Source organism: Amblyomma americanum, chromosome 1, assembly GCF_052857255.1.
Source record: "Amblyomma americanum isolate KBUSLIRL-KWMA chromosome 1, ASM5285725v1, whole genome shotgun sequence".
Classification (NCBI taxonomy): domain Eukaryota; kingdom Metazoa; phylum Arthropoda; class Arachnida; order Ixodida; family Ixodidae; genus Amblyomma; species Amblyomma americanum.
This window is the reverse complement of record NC_135497.1, coordinates 76,223,223-76,250,449: the sequence shown is the minus strand read 5'-3', so window position 1 is coordinate 76,250,449 and position 27,227 is coordinate 76,223,223. Positions and strand designations below refer to the sequence as shown.

Below are 27,227 nucleotides of genomic sequence, written 5' to 3'. Positions count from 1 at the left end.
GGGTTTCAGTGAATAGTGAACGCTCGCGCACCTTCGTCACTATCACGCCCTCTGTTAGCCTTCCTGCATTTGCTGACTTTAGCAAAAAGTTAGTCATTGTCGACTGCGTTGAGACGCGTGAAGAGCATTGGACTTTTAGTTTAGACCCTGCATCTTCAGCGCACGGTTACCGCGGCTTTCTTTTCGTGATAACCTCGACCTCCTCTGCCATGGCGCTGGGTATTTCATTTAAGCGCTTTACAATGGCCATTGCGGACTTTTGCACATCACTGAATCCATTTAAAAACGATTGCAGCCAATTCCTTTCGCTTTTCAATGATATAATTCGTGTCAAAGTTTGGTTAGGTCTACTCGGTGCAAAACTGTGTCGACAGATTCGGCAGACAGATTTAGCACGGAGAGGACAGAGAAATAGTGTACGCAGCAGTTTAAGGCACGAATACCTTGATTAGTTGTGCCACTACACGTTTTCACTGTTTAACGGTCCACATGCACGTGAACGTGCACGTAGACTGTGACATGCATACAGAGTAAGTTGCTTGTGAGAAATCCGACAACCTCAAATCCGCTGCCACGGCCCCGTGGTATTATCCACGGCTGCGCCCAGATCGGCCCATTTGAAAGGTGTACGTATATATAAGCGTGGAGAAGAAGTAGCCGTCGAACTGATGATGAGTAGGTATGCTTCGAACACCATATAGTAAACGAGAATTTTGCTTTACTTATATCCATAACGTACTGACGTAGTGCCGCAATGAAAAGATGCGTGAGCTGCATGCGACACAGGGATCTCCAGAAACGAAACAGACACGTGCGCGTTGATTGCTGCTAGCGGGTTGTGCAGCTATCACCATTCACCTGTTCGAAGGACTGCGATCTATAGCGTTACACGGGGCACGCGCGTGCAGCACTGAGACTGCATACGGCCTTTACAGCTGTTTCCATTGCCTAATACACACACAGTGCACAACGCTGCCGCCCACGAAGACAAAAAAAAAAAGCCCCCCAGCGGAGGAGACTTGTTTCGGTTAGGCTCCTGGAGGGGCGTTTTGTTTCGCCGTTCGGGATTGCATCCGTTGTCTGCCATTTACTATACAGCAACGCACCAGTGTTGAGACTGAACAGACCAGCGCGTGTTTGGATCGAGAATACGCGTAAATCTGAGCTGTATAAAAGAGAGCCGCTGTTTTGTGGGCAGGCGACCGACTGCTGCTTGCGAAATGAACGCAACCGAGCGCAGTCTCCCTTTCTGCAGACGGTAATATGCGGTGTTTAGTGAGCAGACGTTGCAGACGCGGGAGCCAAAATAGCCCTCCGAGAGTGCGTGCTGCCCAGATTTGACGCGTGCCTTGGAGCAGTCGCCGACTAGAGGCGCGTGACCGTACGAAGTATCGAAAGCTGAGCGAATTGGTGATCTGTCACAGCTAGCACGCAATGCAAAAAAAAAAAGCCCAACCTGAGAGAATAGAGGGGACAAGTGCCCGTCCTCGATATTCTGACGTTTTATTTTTTGTTTCTTAAATTGCGCTGTTTGCTCGTTATGAACGCTAAGTGGTCACGCAGAGTCAATACTTATAAACGGACAGTCATAGGCTGTTATCATGAAGTCTGTCAAGGACAGCTTCGTGCCGTCTCCCCTCCCTCGTTTCATTGGTTAAGGAATATTCCCACTATATGTATACCTACGTACGTACGACTCTTCATGCGTAGTTCGCAGAGTAAATTTATGTGACCTATTTTTTCCCACCCTACCTTTCTCGTTGTCTCTCTCTACAGGACACCAGCCCTGTTTCATGTCGGGAAACTGTGAAACGGAACAACAGGGCGTCTAACCGTTGAAGCAACGGCCTCAAAAACAATCGATAAAAGTAGCCGGAAATGCTGGATGCACGGAGCAGAACAGATATAACTCGTGCTCTCACAGGATGACACAGCGGTAGAGTTGGGCACATTTTAAAAGCAGACAGAACTAGAGCTAAAAGTAGCAAAAAGTAGCCGTGACATTAAACCTTAGCGCAAAATTTGTAGCCAAATGGAACAGAAGTGATACTATGAATACAGTTATTGAATAAAAATAAATAATAGCATTTTGAATAAACGCAAACAACAGAATAACCGAGCACAAAATTTTGGCCCTTTCGCTTGGTCTTCAAGCCACATGTCCGCTGCAAATAAATCAATGAATTAATAAATGATCAGTGCGCGCAGGTAGTCACCTTGCAAAAGTAATTTTGTCACATTCTATCCATCAACTCAGAAGGACGGTGAAGCTGTTTTGGCTTGAAGCCGTACACCTAACTTGATTCGTGGAATCGCCATTATGCAGTCCATCTTCATTTTGTTGCGCAGCTGTTTTTTGTCAAGTCTACACGGGAGAACACGGTCTCAGCATCAGCATTAGAATCTAGAACTGAAAAAAAAAATTTCAGTGTGTCTTGCGCCAGGTGTGGAGAAGGGCGTTCGTCGGAAGTGTCTTTGTACAATACCGCTGCGTACGATAAACTCAAACATAATGCGCGATCAAGTGAACACTAATGGTTTGCATTTGCCGTATTTCTTACTCCTGCTTGACGGAGGAAAATACAAAAAAAAAAGCGATGCGACAGCTTCAGCGCTTTCCCGGCTCTTCGCGCTTCTGTGTCATCAGGATTGATGGCACGCAGCCTCTGAAGTGCGGACGAGGCATTTCGAAGCCCCATGTAGGTGTATCTCCTTTTGCCTCAAGAACTGGAAGCAGCGCTCACTTACGGCTCCTTGTTCTAGTAAATTCTCCTCTCGGAAGATGCCACCTTCTTTAGAGTCGCGCCGCGAGAGGCCCCTTAGCAACCCCAGCCGCGCTATAGGGGTGCCTCGATGCGCACCATTCCCGCCGGCGGGGATGGTGCGGCCTAAAAAAAAATTAAAAATGCCAGTAAATGCACCAAAATAGAAGCTCAATAACGTTAAAACAGCGCTAAGCAACAAGGACGAAGAACGAAGGGAACACACACAAAGGCGTTGATGATTTCAGCGCCTTTGTGTGGGTTCCCTTCTTTCCTTGTCCTTGTTGCTTAGCGCTGTTTTAACATTATGGAGCACTTCCAACTCGCCCAATCCGCCGTCCTTCTATAGAAGCTCAAAGCAGCCAGAGAGTAGCCAGGGAGCCGACCCGAAATTTTTACCGCCAGACGGGGTCGTCAAGTGGCCAATTTGGCGCAAAGTATCCCCCAACGGCAACCCTGCACGGCGGATACCACTAGAAGGGAGACAAGAACAGCAGAGGCATGCATTGAGTGACGGGGTCAGGAAGTTTGCTAATATAGGGTGACCGTGGTCGAGCGCAAGAAAATGCGAGTGAAAATTAGGTTAAGTCCTGCAAATTACTTAACCTAACAGTCATGATGATGTCTAAAGTCTTTAACAACCGAATTATGCAGGAGTGCACAATAAGTCATGATTGTGGCAGTATATGGGAACTTATGTAAGTACTACCTACAAAGGAAAACCAAGTCCAACAGCTTGTTAACACCGCTGAAGAGTGGGAAATCGATATGTCGTGAATTAGTGCCAGTGGGAATTTGGTCCATTTTCGGGAAATAGTCCGAGTCGCGTAGAAAACCAAATTGAGGGTGCGTCTTCGTAATGAAAATGGTACAAACAGCAGTTATCTCTTAGAGAGAGATGCAGATTGCATTTGTAGCAACGGAAATCTATAAGGCTATTATAATGCAGTAGCTTACTTCTTGTTTTCTTTTTTTTTTTTGCTGTGTGACGTTTGCTGTGCGACAGAAGTTGTCGCGACATCTTCTGACAGGGCTAGTGCCCTTTAGTCAACTCGACTCGTAGCAGCTGGTGCTACACGTCATACATCGGAATAAACGCAGCAGTTCTCCAGCGAAACGAGTTTCAATATATTCTCTCGCATAGACACTAAGTGGCGCGAATGTCTAATGTCTCGAATCGGAGAATCAAGAAACGACAAGTTATTCGTCAAAAAGAAAGTTTCAAGCAAGAGCCTGGGTAGAGCAAAGAATTGTATCGCACAAAGTAATTACTGTTCTTCCTGCAACAGCGCTCGCAAACACAAAATGAGACACTCCAGACCACAGCTTCCCCACAGTAGTGTCAAACATTTCCACCAAAATGCTCTACCTACTGGCATCATATTGACACCAGAATTCGCATGCAAGCACCTTGCAGAAATGAGTACACGGCTTACAGTTGGTATGTCGGTAATTCGTCTCACAGTACGTTATAGGTATAACAGTGACGGAACATAGAATACAATGCCTTAGGTCTTCACGAAAGGACAAGTGAAAGAAACTGACGCGAAGAAAACTGGACGTGTGGCATTTTCACCGTCTTTGTTCTCTCTGGTATCCGTCAATTGGAATCTCTTTCATTACAACAATTCTCTGATGAATGGAATAATCATGCTATCGGCATTGACGTTACGCAGTACAGACCATGGTAGACACCAAGCGAATCAGGGTTCCAGACAAGTATTATTCTTCATACAGTTGTTTTATTTCTTAATTTATTGCACGAAAAAGTAGCTATTGTGGAGCTTAGTGATAACTAACGCAAAACTTTTGGATGCCCGAAGATAACTATCGCGAGGTTTTTCGATTATTTTTTTTTCAAATAACTTGACGGCATCCATTCAGCAACATAAATGACGGGGCATACAGTTCCATCACTTTTTTTTCTTTTTTTCCAACTGCACCGTTCTTCATAGAACATTTTCATAGATTCACAGTTTTCATTGCTAGACCTATCTCCCAATCATATACAGGCTTAGTATCTCAGGAAGTTCGATTACAAACAATACCCTTTCCATAAGAATAGCCGAAAAGAAAGTACAAGCGTGCAATGCCTATTTCCCACTCGGCAGCGTTTCCCGACCGCCAGCGGCGCTGCGGTTCAGCACCTTATGCGCGCATACTCCACGAAGTCCTGCTGCGTACAGTATGCGCTACAGCTGCCTATAGGCGGCCCGACCCACGTTGTCTGCGCGCGCACACACCCGCCCAGGATCGCGCAACGCGAGGCCACCTGCGACGCGGCTGGCCCGGCCGACCTCGTCCGTTCACCCATACCGCTCGCCCATCGGCGTCAGCCCCTCCGCTGGCGCGCTCTACTTCTGTAAACCGGTGACTTGCGATGACAGCCGCGTTGGCTCAAAGCGGCCGCACAAACGCTCCCGACGACAGGGGTGAGCGGCATGACAGCGCCTCTCGCGCACTTCCTCAACGAGCAGTCGTCGGTCGCCGCGGCGGCCGCCGAAGCGCGGTGTGTTTTGTCGCCGGGGTCGGCGACAAGCGCGGCCGACCTGCGGGGGCCCCTCGCGTTCCCTGCGTGGGCGGGGGCGCAAGATTAATTCGTGCGGCGGCAGCAGCATCGCGTCTCGCGGGTGGCGGCGTCCCGCGTGTGGGAGCGAGGCCCCGCTTGCTGATCGCGATAGCGCCACGCCATGGGCTTGGCGCGGGAGGGAGTCGGCGCTGGGCGCGCTGCGCGTTCCCTGGCCGCGCGTGGCGTTGACCTGCCACTCTTGTGGCCGCTCCGCGCGGACCCGCGGCTGTTGAGAGGCGGTGCCAGTGCGTGAAAACGAGAAAGCTCGAGCGCCTTGACTGTGGAAAGCCGGTGGCATTCACCTTAGCTCGCATTTTTGAAATTGCGTTGAGTACACCTGAATCGACTTCCTTATTTCCAGCCCATAGTTTTGGACGCACAAAACGGTGGTACTTACATTATGTGTCGGTTTAACGTGTGGTGGAGAACAATGAGTAGAGGAAAGCGTTGTTTACAGCCGCAAATCAGTTGCGCACAAAAATAATTGAAACTCCCACCACAAGCGTCAAGTGCCGTTTCTGAAGTAATATTAAGCGTCCTGATATCATATTTGCACTGTTCCTCTCAGCTAACTTCGTGTGGCATTCTCTGAAAATTAACCGCGCTATTTAAGAAAAAAAAAACGCAGACAATATTCGTTGAGTAGGACACGTTAGGTGGCTAGTTGGTGCATCTCAACAGAAAAAAAAAAAAAAAACTGGCGCCAAATCAGACAACACCCAGCAAGAAAGACTGGGCAGGCGCCTGTCCAGTCTTTCTTGCCGTGTCTTGTCTGATTTGAGTTTTTTTCTGTTCATAATATTCGTTAACGCAACTCGATACGATAAATTATGCGCTCATTAATTCTCCTAACCGTACGCACTATCCCTATTCTAGAATGCCGACATGGTTTGTCACTTTAAAGACTCACGACACCTGCGGACAAACCGATGCAACCAAGAACTGCAGCTTATTGGCCTCACGGTCCTCCGAGTCAAGCCGGTTAGGTCGATCGACGATAATGGCCTCCTGTACAATGCCCCCGTGGGTACAGTCTCGCACTGAAGTCACCGGCTTCAGCGAGAATGCGACCTCAGCAGGCAGTCAACATGCCGAGGCCGCCGCCGTCAGCAGCGCATGCATCATCAGCGCATGAAAAGTGATTTACGCGAGGCGGCAGAGGGCTCGCTTCCCTGTCCCTAACAACGTGTTCGCACAGATCGCGCTGTTCCCTATCGGTCTGGGGGTGTCGGAAATGGGCGCCAAACCCACGTCCGCCCCGACATTAGGATTCGGGTCACGCCCGGTGTTCTCTCGGCGTCGTCGCCAACGCAGGCAGCGCCTTGCATCCTCGCAGTTTCACTTGTCTCGGCGCTTGTACGGAACCGAGAAGAAATGCTGCGCGCACCTCTCATCGAGGGAGCACAGGGGTCACTGCGTCGCACAGTTTACTTTCGAGATCCTTGGTCTGCGCTGCTTTGTGCATCGCGCATGCGCGGTATGGTGCACCCAAAAGCGGCCCCGTTCTTCGATGAAGGTGGTGGGAGCTGCTGGTGGGATGCTGGTGGGAGCTAGTCGGCAGCTGTGCTAATGAAGATCTTCTCAAGAACAGTTAATGCTCAGTGGCATGACCATCGCCGTCGCCACCACCAGTTTATTCCCGGTTCAAGGCCTCTCCCATTGATTTTCATTTAGTCCTACCCTGCACCATCTGCGGCCAGCTTAATTACCCCGTCAGATATCTTGATTTCACCTCCCCGCCTATCACTTACTGGCCCATCTTCCCACCTAACGGGCACATACTTCGTGAATTCATCTCCTGCCTGAAAGGCGCTGCTCCAAGGTCTGCAATACAGCCAGTTGCAATGAAATTTACTGCAAGAATGAAGAGGAGAGCGCGACAGAAATGGAACGGAAAATGCATAATATGCACTCACTCATCACGTCTAGTCTGTTCGGGTGCTCCTGGCAACGTGGACGCGTGTGTTTGAGCTTCATTGTGCAGCTCTACTTGGATTCTGTCTATCACTTTTATCTCTAAAGCGTAGTGTTCAAAATCGCGAGGCATTTTACAAGCCGAATGATTAAGAAAAGCAAAAATATATGCCGATTAGAAGTGGTTTGTCACGGACCGAAGCAATTGATTTCGTCTTCACCATTGTTTAAAAAAAAAAAAACTGCAGGTTTTTTTTTGTGTGTGTGTTGTCATCTTTCGGAGAGTTCATCCGGGTTGGTACTGTTTCTGTCGGCACGAATGAAAAAAATGCACTAAATGAGGGCGTCGAACACACGCTCATGATCTTTCGACACTGTAGATCTTTGAACCGTCTCTCAGTATGACGGGACAGTAAAACCTTTTCTCCAACCTGTACTTGCGAACAGCACGCAGTGAGATTACTCCAACGCCAAAACTGCTCGCTGCGGTGACAAATTTTGATTTTTTTCTTTCTAAACGTGATTAAACGCCACCCGGAAAAGAATAGGTTTCCGATAATGTGGATGCAGTAAGTCAACTGGACGTTTCTAATATATAACTGTGCATTAACATTACGTATACCTTTCAGAATTCTGCAGGGAGGACTTATTTCAGTAAACGCTGCACTTCGCGTCCCTCCACTGCTTCGTATCTTTGCACAAGCACCGCCAGCAGCCGGAAATCTTCAAGATTAAAGCACAAACGAATAATCAGCAATTGCCACTGCTCCCTAGTTGATATCAGATTCACGAAGAGCTAGCTCGTAGAGGGGGTGGTCGAATGTTTAGGGGCATGTCTGCAGGGGAATATTTATCTTTAGAACTGCTCTTGATAACATTTGAAAAAAGAAGCTTAATCACAACTTATTCCCTAACTAAGCAGAGGGTTACGTACTGTTCGTATGTAGCAATTTAAATAGTGTATGACTACTGCATGGCGCCTAGTATCTTGCTGCTAAGTGCTGTTATCTGTTCGAGTTCGTACATAGCACTGTGGGTCCTACAGCGCAGGCGGGCGTGCCATTTCCTTTCATTGGCCCTCTTATCTCGCTCAGGACCCCTTGAATGACGCCTTCCGCCACATGGTATGAGCCAATTTTTGGCGAGAAAAAGAGTCAGATAGAAAACCAATCCCAAAACAATTGCCAATACCCTGGACGGGCAACACGAAAAAGGCACTTAATATTACCTCAGAGCAATAATCACATGCGTGAGTAAAATTTCGAAGAGGAATTACCACTGACAGCCCATTATAACTCATTCGACCAATAAGCAGCGACCCACTATAACTCATTCGACCAATAAGCAGCGACCGCACGAGCTTACACCCGTTACAGTAAAGACTGAATTATGCCATTTTACACCAATATGCAGTACGAGCAATTTTGTTCTTGTTTATTGACCGAACAGTACAGTAAAAAAAAGGAAACAAGCACAAAGGTCGTTTGCCACGAGTGAAGCTGCATGCAAGCCTGGCTAGTTACGAAAGCGACTGACTTCTATCAGTCGACGCCAATCCAAAATACATGAAAGTACAAATGACTCAGCAAGACCAGTCGCCTCCTCCGTGACACACCGTTATGGCACACAGAGGGAGCGAACAGAAATATGGCAGGAATTCGGGGGTGACTTAAAGCAACACAGACTACCTGCAAACACTTGTAAATGCGCCATCGTCGACAGAAGTTGCGTTACAAATAGTAAGAATGTTTCTACTGTACAACGTTCCACATGATTTGGCACAACTGCAAAGGAGAGCGTGCGCTTGCTAACGAAATCATTCACGCGAAAGCAAAAAACGGAGTTTGAAATGTATAAGAAACATTTTTGCACCCAGTACGTAAAGCGCTAAAGCGCACAGAAACGTTGCGTCTTTGCTTTCGAAACTGCAGTCAGCAAGCTCTTCCTCACAACGTTTGCACATGTTCTCCTGCACGTTCGAAGTTACAAATATGCAAATATGCGCGGGCGCCCAGCTCTAGACATCTCTTTAGGGAGAGTCTGTACCTCACACGTTAGCCTAGGGAGCTTTTAGGGAAACCGCGGCGTCGACGAGTCGGCCGTCACGGAAGGGTAGTGGCACACAAAAGCCGTGCTTTGATGGGACGCTGTGGACAAGTGTCACGGACCTGCAATTTCGATTCGGCTTTGTTGTGACACCGGGCGAGGTCGCTCGTTTCAGCCCTTCAAGTAGAAGCCCCACGATATGGAAGCCCCTCTCTCCGGCGTGCGGACCGCTGGACATTGTGCGGGGCTTCAAATATGAACGAGGTGTCTTCGGGCGTCGCTCCACCCGGCGGCTGTCGAAACGGGCGTGTGCCCATCGGAGCGTTAAGTAGGCTTCGATCGATGAGGGCCGGGACGCTGGATGTGCGCGCCCTTTCCCGTGTTGCGCCTAATGCTCCCGTCCTAATTGCCACTGCTGCCATCGCGGTCTAAATAGAGCGGTTGCGTATAAAAATATCTCCTCGATTGTTTCTTCTTCTGTCTTCTTTTTTATTTTTTATTTTTTAGCAGAGGTTAGCGAGCCCAAGCGCACGGAAGACCGGTCCTTGCGTGCGCCGATCACGAACCTTCAGGTCACCTTCAAACGCTCATGGCTGTGTGAACGAAGTTATCAACTTCGGCGCAGAAACACAAATGCGCGGAAATGGCCCTTCTCGCTATTAGTATCCTTTCATTGCGGCAGCGTCCTGAAGTTTCTCTAATGTAAAAATGATCAGACAAGTGCGCGTAAGAAGAATAGAGAAGAGCGCACGATGTCGTCAAGGGAACATCCTGCTTGCAAGGAGGACACGGACAAAGATATTTATAACGAAAAGAACAAACGTTATTGAACATCTAGAAAGCCCGAAAACTAAGGCCGGTAACAATACGTAAGCAAACCAAAACAACAAGCTCGGGTGAACTGGCAAGGCTAGCAGAATTTCCGAATCCATTAAGACATTTTAATAGAGGCCAAATCGGCTGCAACGGTAAATGTGGGCTGCTGGCATATTTGAACATTTATTTTTCGCCCGAACACTTTTTTTTTAATCCACGAGAGGTACGCCAACGAGCAGAGACCAAGGCTTCATCTGTGCAAGAGCAGCTGTGACTACTCTGCGGAAGCGTCATTACTGTGCGCGTGTGGAAGTTTCACGCCACGTAAGCCCGTGAACAGCGCATGCTCTGCAGGCAGTGTTGCCTCATACTTAAAACAGCGCGAAAGACGGGACAGAAGAAGACCAGACAAGCGCTGACTGACAACTGGCCAGTTGTCAGTCAGCGCTTGTCTGGTCTTCTTTTGTCCCGTCTTTCGCGCTGTTTTAAGTATGAACCTTCATCAACAAGCCCAGTTCGCCACACTTGCGCAGTGCTGCCACGGAGGGGACACCAATCGCAAAATTCGATATCAACCAGTTCTCGCGTGTTTGCGAGCATGGGCGCAGGGCCTATCCTGGACCCCACCCTGGCCGCCAGGAAGTGCGTATCTTTGGCGTTAATTCCCAACTAATTCGTCAGCTCAGTGCACTTGAACCGTTAGTGGATAATAAATTAATTGCAAGCGCATGAATGTCTTAGTTTGCGAGGAAGCCGAGGAGCTGGCGTCGCCGACCTCCGAGTCTGGACCATCGGTCTCAAAGTTTGCTGGATTCATGGCGTTCGTTCTCGTCGATCCAGACCCCACCGAATCATCGAAGCTTGCTGATTTAATGGTCAAATTGCGCTCGTCGAAGACAGCCAACGACGGATCATGACACGCTGTAAGCAGCGTGCCTACGAGCGATGGAGTTAAAAAAAAAAGGGAATCTGCCGCCGGTTTCAATATAATGCCTTCCTAGATAATCGACGCTGTCTCGAGAGCCCGATTCGCACAGCGCGGAACACGTGCTTACGACACTCCCGTCACGTAGTTTGTTTTCTTCCCCAGCTCCGAACGTGATGCCACAAGCGTCGCCTTCCAGTGACGACGTCACTGCGATGCAACAGGTGTGTCGCACATTCGAAAAACGTTTTGCATAGCGGTTTCGCGGCGACTCCGAGTGCCCCCCCCCCCCCCCCCCCCCCTCTCTCTCTCTTCCTCGGGATGGTTTCCCCGGAAGAAACGCTGGCGGCCGTCCAACGATTAATGCTCCTACACGGAGACGCGAGAAAACCAGAAGACAAGATTTTTTTTTTACCCATAAGAAAGCGGGGCTCAATGTCAGTGGAATTGCTCCACGTGCGTGCTTTATTTTGTCTCTCCCGTCTTCCTCTCCCTCCTTGCTTCGAATGTGGACGACGAAGAATCGTCTCCGAGTCGCTGTCGCTTATGGTTCCTTTCCGCTAGCATAAAGCGACGCGGTGGAATGCGACATCGCTTGCTGTTTATCGCTGAAACCTTTAAGAAGACTCCGCGGACGTGTTGCACGTAGCGTCAGTCAGAGCGCTTGCGTGCGCCTGGGTGCGTGCTGAGTCGTACACACAGTTGAAATACGGCCTTACTCATTCGATGGTGATTGCCAAAACTTCCGTAAAATTGAGGCACACACACAGACAAACACAAGAAAAAAAATGCCCCGAGGAAATAACGAATTCATTTCATTGCGAACACACTGATATTTTCTTCATCTTAGCTATCTTGTGCGCGATCGCAAGCAGATATGCTACGGAGCCCTCGCAGTTTGCCAGAGCAATTACAGCTTCCTCCGTGGCAATCGTGGCGACAGGTCGTCGGCATAGGCAAACTCGCTATTTGTCGGCACACGGTATGGAGGAGATTCACATCATCATCTTTAGGCACATTTTCCTCGCCGACAACAAGCTTCAGAAGCGTTCCCGTCGTCAAAAGTACCCGTTCCGCCAATGTTCGTGGTGCCATCATCACCTACGTAATCGCCAAAGTTTGTCTGACAGGGCCGGTTCAGCACAGAACAAAACAAACAATGGCTGGGATGGGAGCCTCGGTCCGCCGGCCAACGTTTCGGCAAGATGACTTGCCTCAACAGCCGGCCTGGGCAAGGACCGGTTCAAGTTACAGAAGCTGTTCACAGGACCTCGGTAGCGATGGTATATAGCCTCGTCAGACCAAAGTCCGCCGGTGTGAGCGTGATGTCACTGACCGTGCATAACGTGCACAGATGTCTCTTCATTTCTTCAAACATTTAGCTCAGCAAAGTGGGCGATGGTGGCGCTGTCCACTGCCGGGCACCCACCGGTAAGAGTTCACCTCCCACCCAGCACGTCCCTCGTACGGGGCGGATGCCCTCACTCCTAGGCACCTGCTGCGGTGGCCTAATTATTACAGCAGTTATTTCCCAAGTTTTGCGCCGTTATAGCATCGGCGTCCGCAAGTCCACCGCCGTGCATCCGCGGGTAAAACTGAACCTTCGGGCACCCACTAGCGAAAATGCACCTCCAACATACGAGGCCAGCACCTCCTGAATGCGGGGTGTACACTCTAATGACTAGCGGTTAGAGCAGCCACTTCAATATAGAAACCCTCACACGTCTCCATTCCTTCGCGATCACAAGCCAGCTAATGTTGGATCGTACGCAGTACAAAACTGGTAACCATGCTGTGATTTTGTTTTACTCCCTTTTCGGTTTGCTTGGAAAGGATTCGTAAAGTATGGGGTCAGCAGCCAGGCTTAGTTTGTAAAATCGAGTCGCGAATACAATGAGCCCAAACTCAAAACTCTACAGTCAAAACTCTATGTAACGAAACCCAATTTTACGAAGTTTCCGATCTAACGAACAGATTCCCCGGCAAGCACCCGTAGGGTTAAACGTTCTCAATAACCCGAAATAACGAAACAAACGTCCTCTAAACCCAATTTAACGAAGTTTTTCCGGGAAAAAATTCGTAAGAAAAGAGGTGATTTCTGGCTCATTTCGCCCGCGCTGTCTCGCAGCTTGTTGGCAGCGTGACAGCAGTAACATCTAGGCGCCCAAGTCTCGGGCCTGGTTTAGATTTAAAGGCACTGCAAGCTGCGCAGTCGGCAGTCGGCGAAGCTTCCCACCTTGGCATTGAAGTCGTTTTGCCTAATGACACTTTCACGTACAAGTGATTCGGCCCACTTTCGCAGACTAGTCATACGCGCAAGCGCGGGTTATCGGTAAATAGGATGTCGCGGTAGATTTTTAGCGCAGCTACGTTGAGATTTTAGATTTCGAAGGGCGACAAAATTCCTTCCTCGATTATACGAATTTCCAAATTTAACAAAATAATTCGCGGCTGCTCTTCACTTCATTCCACCGCCCAACGTAAACATATGGTTGGTGATGCGTTCAGGTGCCAACGATGTCCCAATGCTGTAAGCTGCCTCGCTCAGGCCCGATATCTTGCGTAAGCTGCCATGTTGTTTAGTAATGCACGCCGGTCCGGCGAAAGAGAGAGCAGAAAGGTGGCATGCAAGTGCGCATGCCCATCGTCGAAACTGCGCTTGAATTCGGGCCCGTAAATGACGCCACAGTGTACCATGCCGCCGCGTAGAGGTGCCCACATACTGTTACAAATTTCCAGTTCCAAGCACAATAGCGGCCATTGTCTCGTGCGTTTTCCAAGCCCTAGCCAAGAAGGCAGGCACAATCGTCATCACGGCGCTGCTGGGCGGCTTGCGGGGCTTCAATTTAGGCGCTGGAGTGTATAACACTCGCCCCCCCCCCGCTTCATATCGATGTTCCAATGGCCCATAATAGGTAATTTCGTGCCCTCCATACTTCAAGCAATACGCCACACGCTGTCTGAATACAAATTCTCGTCACAGTATACGACAAGTAAAAGGTACAGTCTTCGTCAAAAATATACGGCCCAAGGGGTCTGTTTGCTTCCAAGCGCTGTAGCCGGGCTATTGAGCACATGTGACAGTTCTAAGCCTGGGATGGTTGAGGACTTAAATTTCCTCCCGCCTTCGTAAGATTAGGGTCCCTGAGTATGCAAGAGGAGCCAAACTGCAGTGCTCAGAAGCAGACCACTTGGGCGGTATACTTTTGACAAAGACTGTACACTGATTGTTGATGTGCGATATCAATGGAGTCTGATGCTGGTGATGATTACTGAGCAACTTTTTTTGTGTTTGCTTGCTAGTAAATCCTCCAACGAACATGCAGCTTTAACTTCTGCTATGCAATCCCATCACTCCTTGCGCTTGCAAGCATGAAGTTGTGACACATCACGGCGGTGACACAGCCTCAAGTGCGGGTGTTTTCGTCATTTTATGACGCAGGGAACCTCATGACTCACTCGCGCGTGCGTTTTCGTAGTTTTAAGCTCCTCGCTGTTACGTTATACAAATATACTGTGAACACACACCCATGCGTTCCTTCTGCCGTCGGAAATCGCAAGCAGTAAAACCAACGTTCCTCGTGCGCCTCACTAATCCATCTTTAAACGCGCGCAGCGTAGTTGCGCTGCTGACGAAATCCCTGCCTGCTGCGGGACTGACGCCCATACACCACCGCACAGAGGCGCTCTTTGTCAATGGCGTCTTTCTTGCACTCGAGCACGTAATCGCCTGACGGAATGGCCCGGGGTGGGGCCAAAGAGATTTCGCAGAGGGGTGAAGTAATGGCATCCCGATGAGTCCAAACGCGCCGAACGCCGTCTACTTAGCGCCTCGTTCGTCTGCTGCGGATATAAAAGGCCGTCAGCTCGGTGTTTCTTTGTTCTCGCGTGAGAGAATGAAAATGTGTTATCTTTGTTTCTTTTTCCCCCGTAAGGAAAGTTATTTATATGTCTGCATCACACCGGCATTCAGAAGGCCCTTGAATGTGTAGTCGGTCGATTCAACACCCAACTGAGCCCTGCTACACGGGTGGCTCCAACGGCCGTCAGCCTGCCTAGTCGACGGGGCAGCGCCGAAGTCTATGGAGATTTCTAGGGCCCTCGCGTCGCAGCAGCAGCGGCAGCGTGCACTCCCGAACGCCGTGCGCTCACAGCTACGCGCCGTAAAATTACAACTGCAACAGCGCGCTCAAATTATTGAACTGGAGAAAGTAGCTCATTTAGCAAAACAAAACGTGGCCCATTTGCAAAAGCAGTGCACGCCCGCACGAGTTCACTCGGGCAACGTTGCAGCGCGTCCAAAGAAGAGGAGCAGATGCCAGAAGCAATGATAATTACATTCGAAGAAAGAACAACGTTCCGGTTTTCATTCATTTTGGTTATAGTAGCAGCTTGCTTGTTTATGTATGCACAAAACCATCGGTAATGGCGGTGACGCCAGAAGTGTCTGCTGAGAGACAATCGAACTGGCCGTAAGCAGCGACACAACTCAGTTCAGTTCGATAGACTGTCGACTGAAAGCGCCTGTGCGACACGGGCGCTATTCGCTGGTTGTAAACGATTCCATGCCCGCAGTGTAATTCCTGAAAGTGCGATTGAAAGCAAGCATACATGTGAACTGCATACTTACTTTCAATCGCGCCGTCACAGATTTGATAGAAAAAAAAGAGGACCACAGTGAGGATATGGAGAGGGAGTAAGACTCCATCCCCAGCTTCTGACAACACAGAAATTGTACTTTCCTGCTCTCGTGCCCCCCACAAAAAAGCCTCATACGTCGTGCCTAACCTCCTGATCAAGAAGCGCTAAAAGATAATGATAACAGTAATACGACGACAGTGATGAATACCCGGAAGACCTTGACGAGCGACTGGATGCTTGCTGCGATGCAAGCACCCAGGGGTGCTCCTTGTAAGTGTACGGAAACGTGTCACGTGGTCCGAGGACACCCGCAGAGCAGTGCGGCGCCGCGGTGGCTCATTTGCGTCCACCGTGCGGCGGCGCTTGTCGGCGCGATCAACTGCGCACTTGATGCCAGACCTCCCTCGGCCCACTGTAAGCGTTCCGCCTGAGCGCAGGGCTGCAGGGTCCGCTGACTCCCAATGGCAGGAGGCACGGATCGCGGGCGCCCCTACGCATACTGCCGGCAGCCCCCGCTTTGTCGGAAGAATGCCGGCGCTCGGCGTACGGGAGTGCGCGTTCTCGCCCCCATCTCGGGCTGCACACCGAAGAATGCGGCACCGCCGCGTTACGAAGTGGTTTAATGCCATTACTACTGAGGACACGGCTGGTATATGGGGACCCCAACAGGTGTTTAACCGCGGTGACGTTCGCCGCGACGCGTGAGGCGCATTGAAGACGAAAAAATGGAGACAAGCTCTTGGATTTATTCATTTGGCTTGCTTTCCGTGCCAGTATTTCACCTGTAGATTACTGAAGAGGGGTATTACGAAAATATAAGCCATTAATACGACCGCAGACATAGAAATACCGTATAAAAGTGCAACCTAGGTGTAAAAGCGGGAGAAACCACAAAGGTGAGAAGAAAACAGGACGAGGATGAACCACGGAAACGAAAGCGCAGAAAAAGAAGTCTACCGAGCGATGGCGCAACCCAGGTACAAAGACTAAAAGTTTCTTTATAGGTCTGTCACTCACGCGCGAGTATCATGATTGCTGTTCGGTGCTGTAAACTCCAGGCCAGTGCACGCTGGCCTGGAGTTTTGTATTAAAAGACGACGGATTTCCGTTGTGATGTTGTTGTTTCGTAGACAACTATTATAGAGAGCTGTTTGGCGCTGCACACGACCAGGAGCTTTGTAGACTGCGCAAAAGCAGATGAACAGGCGGCTTGTGAAGGCTTTAGTTTTCCGCATGGGCGCAGTCTACAGCTAAAATCCTCAGGCGCAGAGTTTCTCGAAGTACGGAAGACTTCCTACTTAGGCAGAAGCAACCAGCTACACTGCGGTTTAGGGCCGCCTTTGGGGCCCGTATGTCAAGAGCATGAAGCAAGTACTGGCTGTAGCCGGCTCGATGCGCTTCGGAAAGGTCAAGGGCACCAGCTTTGCACGCAGAACAACCAGAAGCCGGCGCGGCAGCCACTGGTGCGTCATGTGCCAGTGGAAAAGGTCGTTCCGCAGTAGAACGAGTGAGTCTGGTTCCTATCGATGCTTCTGTCTCGCTTGGTTACAACCTTAATTTGCCGTCTTTTGCTACTTGGTGTTCTTTCGCCGTACACCATCGCATCTGAACGGAGAAGTCCCATCGTTAAGAACACGTCTAGTACTTAACAAAACAGAACAAGACAAAAACAAACAAACAAAGGAAGGCCTGAAACGAGGAATTTCCGGTTACGACAAAGAACAAGTTCTTCCAACTTGGGCGATGCGTTGAGGCGGGAAGTAACGGTGTAGACAGACCTTAGCGGAAACTCGACAGACGACGTCGAATGATAACTTTTTTTTTAGTTTCCGCAACCCTCTCTCTCTTTCTCTCTATGAAGAGCCTGATAAACCGTGCAGCTTAGTATCACGCTAAACAAGACAAATCACGAGATAGTCTGTGTGGTGTGAGCACCAAGAGGCGAGCGGTAGAAGTTGAATGTGTATTCCAACTGTTTACTTTGTTGTTAAGGGAGGTAATGAAAACAAACTTATGCTCCAGCGACCCGACTGCCTGAGATAACCACACGAAGAAAGCGCTAAGGTTTAGTGTAACGTGCATTAGCGCATGAGACCCTCAGTGTCATATTCCGTGCAGTGGTCTCGAGAGAGTGCTTGCAATCCATCGTTGCTCGTAAATGTCAAAGCTTGTCCAGGAGGATCTAGGCAATAATAAGCACGATAAGGCTAAATTTCACTTACAAGCCACTAAATGATTGATTCCCTTATTCAGCGAGGAAAACAAGGGAACGTTACACTCAGACTGAGTTGTGGCGACAAGAACACTCAGCATTTGAAGTTATCGATCTCATGCTTGTTGAAAGAGAAACTAAGGAATACGGAAGGATTAGTGACATCGAGAAACACAAAGGGTTAACTTTCAAGCAGGCTTTAGAAGTGAAGCATCTCCAGGTTCTAGACGCCAAAATCGAGTCCATTTTTGAGGAACCAACACAATGAGAAGCCACGACGTGCGTTCCAACGTAACGTCAGTGCTCTCTTGAGAGCTTAAGTCTAGAACTGAGGCAGACTTTTTACTTTTTTTTTTGTCTGTGCGGGACCAGTACCGAGTCGCACGCTGCTGCATCCCGTACCGAGCCCTTGCCCGCTTTCGAAACTGCATGCTCTCAGCTCATCGCATTGTGGCGTACTCTGAAGTTGCCTAATTTCGCAGCGTTTGTGACGCCACGCGGCATCGGCGCGCCGGGCGTAGCGAATGTAGCACGTAGTAAAACACGTTGCGGGGCTAGTTGGTTATGCATATTCTTTCGTTAAAATTTAAGCAGCGCTAACTTTTAGGACGAATACACAGAAGACATGACAGGACGGGCGCTGACTCCAACTATGTTTATTGAACACGTTTTTTCGTGGAACATATAAGACAAAACGAACCGTGAGCGCATGCGCATCTGCGACAGACCACAAAAAGAGAAGGCCAAGATGACAACGATGACAGCTAAGGTAGATTAATGAGGGCGGCACGCATTTCGTCCCATATTTTTAAGCAATCTGAATTCGCTGGCATGCAGGGAGACAGAAGTGGTGCTGACACACGTGTCGCCTTTTGCCTTGATGAAAAATGCTTCGGATAATTCCCGAGCTAATCTATCTTTGCTCCTGGTTAGAATTTTGATTTTGTCAAGCCGTGGCTCACAGTTCTCATCGTTTTGGTCCTTGCAAGAAAGGCAATGAGCGGGTAGATTCAGGCATGAGTCTGATGCGTTTCCCAAACTTCGTTCATGTTCCCTGGCACGGTCGTTAACACAACGCCCTGTCTGGCCAACGTACACTTTGCCACAAGAAAGGGGGATCTCATAGACCACACCCGTGGCACACCGGACAAAGGGCTTGGCGTGTTTTGTTCCACAGCCGGATGTTGCAGGGCCACTGCTGCTGACCTTAGGGCACATCTTAGCCAGTTTACAAGGCGCAGAGAACACCATCGGGACGCCGTACTTGTTGCCCACCCTTTTTAGGTTATGGGACACCTTGTGGATGTAAGGCATAACCACTGGTTTGGCATTCCCGGGTCTTTCTTTTCTACGTGTCTTTTTCTGCCTTCCCTTGAATTTCTGTAGGAGTGCTTCGGTCACAGCTGTCAACACGTGATCAGGGAACCCTGCTTTTCGCAGTCTTTCTACCTCGCCCCGAAAGCTCTCTTGCATCATGTGAGGGCACGACTTAGCAAGTGCGGATTCTAGAGAAAGGGTCGCAATAGCCCTCTTAACAGTTTTTGACTGGGCCGAATCAAAAGGCAAAAAATCTTTCTTGGCTCTAGGGCGGTAGCACCAGCATACACACTTTTCTCCGAGCATGATGTTCAAGTCCAAAAACTGGAGGCGGTTAAGTACAGGTAACTCGTAGGTAAAAGAGAGCCCTTTTCCATGTTGTACAAATTGTTCTAAAATATTCATCGCAATTTCCTCATACCGGCCTTGGTCACTTTTCTTTAAAATTACTAAAAAATCGTCTACGTATCTAAAAATCTTCAGGACATTGCCTTCGTCAGTTAGTGAGCCATTGTGGACTCTCGAGTAAACACCTTGACCGTGTTCTTTGCGGTGAAAACTCACAAACCCGATGCACCCTTCCGGACGATTGTTAGCGAGAGAGGTACCTGGCAGCAACATATTAGTAGGTTCATGCTTAAGCACTTAAATAATCTGGTTCTTTCTGATCCCTTTGCCACCAAGAATTCATTGGAAGTTGCCAGTGTGTTGAAAGGAGAGCAGATTGGATATGCCTTTTCCATAGATGTTGAAGATCTTTTTTATTCTATACCACATAACGACCTGTTTATTGCTGTCAGACAGTGCATTGAAGCAAACGGTACTATCGCATTCCAGAATACAGCCGGCTTAAGTGTAGATAACTTCATGTCACTTTTAGAATTTTATATCAACGCTACTTTTATCGAGTTTGACAACCGGCGCTATCTACAGCGCCAGGGCATTTGCATCGGATCATGTGTCGCTCCAGTTTTGTGTAACATTTTTCTTGCATCATTCGACAACGCTTTGGCTTCACTAACTGACGAAGGCAATGTCCTGAAGATTTTTAGATACGTAGACGATTTTTTAGTAATTTTAAAGAAAAGTGACCAAGGCCGGTATGAGGAAATTGCGATGAATATTTTAGAACAATTTGTACAACATGGAAAAGGGCTCTCTTTTACCTACGAGTTACCTGTACTTAACCGCCTCCAGTTTTTGGACTTGAACATCATGCTCGGAGAAAAGTGTGTATGCTGGTGCTACCGCCCTAGAGCCAAGAAAGATTTTTTGCCTTTTGATTCGGCCCAGTCAAAAACTGTTAAGAGGGCTATTGCGACCCTTTCTCTAGAATCCGCACTTGCTAAGTCGTGCCCTCACATGATGCAAGAGAGCTTTCGGGGCGAGGTAGAAAGACTGCGAAAAGCAGGGTTCCCTGATCACGTGTTGACAGCTGTGACCGAAGCACTCCTACAGAAATTCAAGGGAAGGCAGAAAAAGACACGTAGAAAAGAAAGACCCGGGAATGCCAAACCAGTGGTTATGCCTTACATCCACAAGGTGTCCCATAACCTAAAAAGGGTGGGCAACAAGTACGGCGTCCCGATGGTGTTCTCTGCGCCTTGTAAACTGGCTAAGATGTGCCCTAAGGTCAGCAGCAGTGGCCCTGCAACATCCGGCTGTGGAACAAAACACGCCAAGCCCTTTGTCCGGTGTGCCACGGGTGTGGTCTATGAGATCCCCCTTTCTTGTGGCAAAGTGTACGTTGGCCAGACAGGGCGTTGTGTTAACGACCGTGCCAGGGAACATGAACGAAGTTTGGGAAACGCATCAGACTCATGCCTGAATCTACCCGCTCATTGCCTTTCTTGCAAGGACCAAAACGATGAGAACTGTGAGCCACGGCTTGACAAAATCAAAATTCTAACCAGGAGCAAAGATAGATTAGCTCGGGAATTATCCGAAGCATTTTTCATCAAGGCAAAAGGCGACACGTGTGTCAGCACCACTTCTGTCTCCCTGCATGCCAGCGAATTCAGATTGCTTAAAAATATGGGACGAAATGCGTGCCGCCCTCATTAATCTACCTTAGCTGTCATCGTTGTCATCTTGGCCTTCTCTTTTTGTGGTCTGTCGCAGATGCGCATGCGCTCACGGTTCGTTTTGTCTTATATGTTCCACGAAAAAACGTGTTCAATAAACATAGTTGGAGTCAGCGCCCGTCCTGTCATGTCTTCTGTGTATTCGTCCTAAAAGTTAGCGCTGCTTAAATTTTAACGAAAGAATGTAGCACGAGACGCATGGCAATGCAGGCGCCACAGCTGAGTGCCTATTTCAGCCACAAAGGCTTCATCAACAATGGGCGTCGTGTGGATAGTCGCACGGTGCTTTCATCACACAGAACAAAACGCGGGCCCTGGCGCAATCAGCTTGATGAGATTTATTTCCAAGCGAGCAATCAGTCGAATTTATTTAGCTGGCATGCTTCTGCGACTGCCGTTCTGTTCTTGTATGGCGGAACATTCCGAGTTTGTACGTACATACGTTGTCTCAGTGATACAGAGCCGTCTTTTGAAAGGTACATATGGCGCCTCCTAATTATAGGCCAAGCTCAGGACGCTGTGTTGTTTCGTTTGGACAAAATATTTCCAGTACCTTTTAAATTCCTACAGAAGAGTGCAGCAAAATAATATACGGGCGTTAACGATGCATGGACGTGTGTATTTTTTTTCTTTCTCTCCCTCTCTTTTTCACGGAGCGCTATAACTCCATACTGTGTAGCAAAGAATATGTGCCGCAGCTGAATTGTTTGCAAACACAATTCTCGTGGCGTCTTTCCCATTTATTAGTACCGACAACGAACAAAAGCTCTCCTCGTCAAACTCGACGTCTCTTGAAATTTATACCTCTCGGCTACATACCGACAATTCTGTTTTGTAATTTATTTCACGGAATTGTTCGTTTTGTTATCCCAACTGCGGCCTCTGCTAGATCGTTCTGGGAAGTCCTGAAGTGTGCGAAAATAAAGTATGCGCAGACGTAGCTATATGGAGAGGAAGTCCCGAGCGCGAACCAGCTGTTTCAGCAGGTTTCTCCGCGCCCTAGAGCCAGACGAGCAAAACAAGCGTTAGTGCTCTTCTGCCAGGGTTGTTTGGAGCCTAGTACACCCATAGCTGTGCCCGGGATATTCGACGTTTCCTTGGCTCTCATTCAGATGATCATACGGTCGTGCGCGAACCCCTCAATTCACGCACCTTCCGGGTGGCTAAGGTGAGAAATGCTTACACTCCAATCTTGAGCGAACTGCGACATAGAGCTTAAATAGTTTACTGTCGCTGTTATCCCCGATGCCTGGCTATCTTTTCTCGGCGCAGTGTTCGAGGAAAAGAAAAAGTAGTAACAACAGCGACATCAGCAAGAAGCTAGGAATGAATGTTTTCACTGCAATTTTTGTCTTTACACAGCCTTCAGCAAGGCTGGATAAACTGCAGAAAGCCTGCCGCAGTCGTCGTAAGAAACGCCTAAAAGAGGAATATTAAGTTGAAAAAGAAACGTCCGTAATACATGAACCGGCTGACACTCTCAATAATTTCGTTAACGCTTGGCTTGCTTTCACTGCACTGCTGCCACAACAGAAGTTAACTGGCCGGACTGATTTAATAAAAAGTTTGAGTTGCTCACAACGTCCTCAGGGGGACTAGATTTAGACTTAGATTTAGATTTAGTACGCCACAGTGAGTGGCGTACTATGTGCCATGTGCATGGTTACGCGGGAACATTAATAACAATGATTGGTTTTGGGGGAAAGGAAATGGCGCAGTACCTGCCTCATATATCGGCGGAGACCTGAACCGCGCCGTAAGCGAAGGGATAAAGGAGGGACAGAGAGAAAAAAGGAAGAAAGAGATGCCGTAGTGGAGGGCTCCGGAATAATTTCGACCACCTGGGGATCCTTAACATGCACTGACATCGCACAGCACACGGGCGCCTTAGCGTTTTGCCTCCATAAAAACGCAGCCGCCGCGGTCGGGTTCGAACCCGGGAACTCCGGATCAGTCGCCGAGCGTAACCACTGAGCCACCGCGGCGGGTAACAGGAACATGAACAGATGCGGAATCCGGATACAAAATGCAGCCCCAAATTGAGTTATGGGAATGCCGTCGACTTTCCGACAGAATATCGCGTGGTAGCTAATACTCGTTCGGATAAGAAGCACGAAAAGTTCTCTGTACAGCGGGCCCTGCTTGGTCCGGCCGCGCCCGTTTCGATTTGCGGGACGCAGTGTTTTCTTCCGAAGCCTTGCTCCTTCGCACTCGAGCGTGGAGACGACCGTGTGCCTCGTATTAGCTCCGCGGTTGCGAAGGGGCCCCGTAGTCGCGTCCGGCCTCGCCCGCAGGGGACTTGGCGGCTAAGGTCGCTTCCGCGTCCGTTCAAATCGGCCGCCAAGTTCAAGCGCGGGGCCACGCCGGCGCTCTCTCGCTCGCCGGCAGCGGAAGAGGCTGGGCCTTGGACCAGCGCCAGGCCGATGCGGGAACCGGCTTCACCCGTTCCGGCGCCGCTAAGTGCGCCCCGCCGCGATGCTCGTGCTCCGTTTTGGGAGTTGTAACTTCGACGCACGCACCGCGCTCCCAGAGGCTGCTCGCCCGATGGCCGGCCGACGAGCACCCGGCCATTCGGCGTTTCAATGGGATCTCTTGGTTTCAGTGGGACCGCTATTGGGCATCGTGTAAAACGCTCGCAGGGCGTTCAAGAAAGGTTTTTACTAAATGCTGCGGAGTTAAGAGCCCGCATCAAGTGCTGCAGCTCTACGCGGTTGAATATCTTCAGCGATCAAATGTGTACTGCAGCGCAGCGATTTTCGTCTCGCTGCATCTACCAAATTTCTTGCAACACACTGTATTGCAGCAAATTCCTCACAGATGGCTCCGCGCGCCTTTTGAACGTTGCACGCTGCTGCTTTCGCTAGCTGTCTGCGGGCACCCGTTCGCAGAGGCATGCACGGCGGCTCGGTTACCTGTAGGCGGGCTTCTCTGGGCTTCCTCGCCGCTCGACGGTGAAGCCTGTTGTCAGCAGCCGGGGCCTGGCGCGTGCAGACGGCGGTCGGTCGGAGGGTGGCGACTCGTGCACCGGCGCGCTGCGGCGGGACGCCCTGTAGCCTTCAAGTCTCGCCGGCTCTCGCAGTCGCTGCTGACGCCCGGCGCTCTTTTCCCTCCCTCGTTTGCTCTCTTTCGAGCGATAACCTAGATACCCACGCAGTGGCAGCGGTGTGGACCGTTAGGATTCCAACTGGTTGGCAGCAGTCGGGGTGGCGAACTAAGGCAGCGCGTTCTAATCTTCCCGGATTTTTTTGCGCAATGGCAGCAGGGCCTAACTGCACGGCCGCAAGAACAACAGTCCAAGAGTGCGGTGGGGGGAAGGAAGAGGGGGGAGGAAGAGAGAGAACCGCGAGCGCCCCGAGCGCACGCGGGGAAGCGGAGGCAGCGAACGGGGAAGGAAAAGCGACCTGTCATTGGCGGAAGTGTGTCACGTGGCCCCAAAGGTTCACTTGTGCCCTAGATTGAGCGACGCCGCTTCCCCAGCTCTAGGGAGCCGCGGTGCCCAACTCTCGGGGCGAGAGTCCGGGGGCGCTGGCGCGGATTGATCGGGCCGCTTCGGGCCGCGGGGCCGGCACCGCGGTCGTCCGGCGGGGCGGAACGACCCGCGCCGGAATTTACCGTCGCGGCGTCCCAGCGGCTCTTGGCCGAAAGCGGTGCATAACGATTTTCGAAGAAATTGGAGATAGCATCGATCCTGTGCCCGAGCACGGGGCTCGCTCGCGGTCATGCAGGCTTTGTTTGCAACACGCAGAGTCGTTATGATGTCGAAGCACGCTCGTGGAATGCTTTCGAAGCTAAAAGAAAGCAGCACTCTCAAAGAACTGCTCACGAATATTACATGCCATGAACTGCTCGAGATGTCGGCGCTGAGGGGGATTCGGCATTAGCGTGTCTGCGGCTGCGCTTAACAACGGCGCGCAGTTTCGCAAGTGAACCTTCTTGAAATTCTCTACTTTGCTCTCGATGTCCTTGGTCACGGAAGGAACGTGCGGTGAATGTCGTTTGTGACAAAGAAACACGTTTCCGACTGCGCTCTCTCGTTGCACAGTTTGCGCCCGCCAAGGTGGCACTTCGGAAAAACTGCCTTTTTCCCAGGCACAATTTCTCTGAATCGCCAGCAGCACGAAGGAGGTCTCCGGCGGTGTTGTTGGAAACAGTGGCGACAGCTTTGTTCTTTTGCCACCGAGAAAAGTTGCATTTTTTCTTCATTTTATTGTTAAGCTACAAAAGAAATACTGCGTGTATTTGAGAGTTGCGCGACGTAGAGGGGTAACTGCCAAGCGAAAACAACAAAAAAGGGTGCGGTCATTGTTGTGCTGCTGCCCTTTCCTTAGTCGAGGGCGCTACAACCTCAGTGCGGACAGGAACCCTCAATGGGAATCGGCTATCGATTTCTCTTTCACTGCAAACAAACTAAAACGCCCCTTATAGTGAGCCCTGGTTTGTGCTTTGTGTATCTAGTACAACTGGAGACGCTTCAGCGCTGGACCAAGCTGAGCTGGCCTCAAATATACGCGACACAGCGCCGAGATCGGGGCGCAATAATGCACAAATGATCCGTAGTTCCTTTGAAGACAAGGTAGGTGTTTGCAACCGAGAAGTCCTGTCAGGTTGCTCAACCCCCTTCGTTAATTTAACTAAGTAAACCTTGTAGCGATACCGGGGGCATTCAAAGACTGATAAAGGAGCTACAGGGCCGACCAGCCCGTACCTAATCAGGCGGGTTTCGGAGAGAATTAGCAAGGAACTCTGTTCCAAGCGCTGAACTTGAGAACTACACATCTGTGGAGCACCTACATGCCTGTTTCGGTGAAAAATGTAACAAGCGTTTTGGGCTGTGAGGTGATATCCACTAAGGTGAACTATTGCTGCTGTCTCTTCTGTTTTTGTTTACACTCCATATGGCTCAGTGCTGTCCTTGTACCCGAAGCCCTAGCAATTGAGCACCTTTATTTATATTTTCAGTCGTGATCGCGATAAAAGGAAATGCAAGCTATTCTCAAACATTCTTACAGCGCGTCGTCCTGTCGAATTTTTTCGCGTTCGTTTTATGTTGCGCTTTCGGAAAAACCATGACTAATTAGCCCCAGCAACGCGTTCTAATCAAACAGTCTTTACTTTTATCCCCTTCTTATTTTTTGCTCACCGGACTGCAGTCACCACTTCGTCATAATATCTTTTCGTCATTTCAACAGGAAAAACGGACCGTATGCGACAGCCAGGGTAAGACGCTAGTTGGAAATCATATATGATATATGCCATAAGAATTTACAGATGCATACACAGTATACAGATGCAGCATACGGACACACTTCACAGTATGCAGATACAGTATGGAGATAGAGTATACAGATACAGTACGGAGATACAGCACGCATATGCAGTGTACCGAATATACAGGTGTGAAAGGTGGGCTACAAACACCTAGCTAATATATTAGCTGGCAAAACCTCATTCTAAGCCACTTAGAGAATACTTTTTGACACAGGTCACTACTGAACGTGTCTTGCCTCAAGGAGCGTTTAGTGCTCATTTACCATATCGAGTGCTCACTCATTCAATGTATTCAGCAAGAGCTAATTGGTATGTGGCGCGTAAGCGATGGGCGCTCTGCGGAGTAAAACACAATATGATATGAAGTGCACAGTTTTAGTTTCGTCCTTGTACCATTTTCAGCGTTTATAGCGAGTACTTTCGGAGCGAACAGGTCACAAAAGTGGTCAGTCGTCGTACGCTGTTGCAGCTGCTCAAACAATTCAAGAATTTAAATTCTTGCAGCAAATGAACTTCACTGAGATCCCGTCTTCCAGCCGGACGTATGCTTTAGTGGGCAACTGTAATGAGAGATCTCCATTGAGACGAGGTCTCTCCAGTACTGAAAAGGTCGCAGTCAGAGCTAACTAATGTTGAATTCCAATGGCAGATCCGGATAAAGTTTTTCTGCTCT

General features: G+C 49.5%; 1 protein-coding gene across 1 annotated transcript in view; it reads right to left on the bottom strand.

Moving 5' to 3' along the window:
- Positions 1 to 24,559, bottom strand: part of LOC144113072 (uncharacterized) — a 128,757-nt gene extending 104,198 nt beyond the window's left edge. The window contains exon 1 of the mRNA XM_077645975.1: positions 24,199 to 24,559. The gene's annotated coding sequence lies outside the window, so the exon portion shown is untranslated. The remainder of the gene's footprint in view (positions 1 to 24,198) is intronic.
- Between the last annotated feature and the right edge of the window lie 2,668 nt (positions 24,560 to 27,227).